Genomic DNA, 2,100 nt, shown 5'->3' with positions numbered 1-2,100 from the left:
TTTGGGTCTGGAATAAAAAGGGAGCAGTTTCAGGAAGCATGAACTTGAGGCAGCTCTAAGATCGGAATGACATCTAGTTCAGGATCGGTACAGTTTTGGAATAATTTACCCAAGAACGATCTGCAATCGAAATCAGTTACATATCAGTATGAGTGCAGGATCAATTCCAAGACCAGTATAGGTTTGGGACTAGTTCCAAAACTGGCTTGCGATCAGCATCAATTCTATCACAAGTATGAGATATGACTAGTTCCAGAACCGGAATGGGTTCGAGTTTAATTCCAGGACCAGTATGGTGTGAGATCTCCTACCTGTCTCTCCAATTTCTTGGCTTCGCGGATGACATCGACATCATCCACAAGACAACAGCGAAGGTGTGTGAGGCGTATAGCCGACTTAAACGCGAAGCAGCAAGAATTTTATTGAGAATCAATGGGACGAAGACAAAATACCTGCTTCCAGAGACCCAGACCAACCAGGAAATAGTGTATTAGTTGACGGCGATAATTTCGAAGTGAATAACGAGTTCTGCTATCTTGGGACGGCCATTACTTCTGACAACGACATCAGTAGCGAAATCCGAAAACGCAGGGAACATGCATACATACATACGGTTTCACCGACTGCTAGGGTACGGAATACTTCGAAGACTGCACGAAATGTGAGATATATCGCACATTGATTCACCCGGCGGTCCTCTATGGACACGAATGTAAAACGGTTGTGTAAAAGTTCCAGGAACGACATGGGTTTCAGATTAATTCCAAGGTATTCCAAGGACGATCCATTCTATATGTTAACACTAGAACTGCTGGACTTTTCAACCTTACTAGAACTGCCATATGGAACAATTTTGTCCCATTCGTTATGCATCTATAACACATCTTAAGGTTTCTTGGCATCAGGACAAAATACTACATTGCTTCATCAGAACCTGGCTCAAATTAAACTTTGTAAGTTATTTGTATAAGAGCCACACATTGATTCCAGCCAAATCCAGAATATTTAAAGATGATTAAACAGGTCATCTTCTACTAGCACTTTTCACGAAGTACTTTTAACGCATACTTCTTACCCAGTGCTGCCAGACTTGCAAAAGCACATCCACCACTCGTTGCCAACAGGGATACCAGCCATCACAACGTATTTTGCCTATGGAATAAATGGTTCTAGGTTGGAAATGATTTTTGTAAAGAACCATATGAGATACACAATTTTGTATGGGCGCATTCGAAACATCGTTTAAAATAAAAAAAGCCAGAAAATTTCAATGGGTGGTCACGATGGCAAGCGGCGTCACGACGGCAAGAATAACACACCTTTTTTATTGGTCAGTCCCCATGATTTTTTGGTGCGATCCCTTGATTTTTTTTTATCGTTTCCCATAGATTTTTGGTTCGTTCCTATAAATTATTGGTATCGACCAATTGGATATCAAAACAAATAAACTAAAAAATTCTGGGAAACGGCCAAAAAATCGTGGGAACGCCCAAAAAAATTATGGGAACCAACCAAAAATTGATGGGAACCAACCAATAAATCGTGGGAAACCGTGTAATGTTAAACAGCAATTGAGAATCCCTCGCATGCGGAAAAATTAAAATCATTTGATTTGATCACAGGCGATTTTATTTCAAATGTCAAGAGTGTAAAATCAAACAATGAGTATCCTTTGGAGAAACAATAATATATCATAATAGTACCTCAAATGACAGGTAAATTATTGAGAAAACTCATATCTTGCCGCACTGTTGCCCAACTAGAGTGTCCCGCACTTCGGGGAAAGACTATTTATATTCAAGTTCGGGCAGGTGAAAATCTTCATTCATATGTATGTAACGGTAATGAGCGATTTTGTTTTATCTAAATGACTTTTGTAAACATTCATACTTCAAATAGTCAGCGAATTGTCGTAATTCGGGTTGATTATGTAAAGAGTCACCTGTACATATACCATCACACCGACGCAACAGTTTCGATGTCGACGTTTGAATTTCGAACCATCTACCCCGCATATTGCTCAACAGATGGCGCTGATACGCGCCGGTGCGGTTCATTCCTACCCCTCGGCTGTCACACGCGGGACCTGTTTATGCCCGA

The sequence above is a fragment of the Anopheles coluzzii genome, chromosome X (genome assembly GCF_943734685.1).
Source record: "Anopheles coluzzii chromosome X, AcolN3, whole genome shotgun sequence".
Lineage (NCBI taxonomy): Eukaryota > Metazoa > Arthropoda > Insecta > Diptera > Culicidae > Anopheles > Anopheles coluzzii.
Note: the sequence above shows the minus strand (reverse complement) of the source record.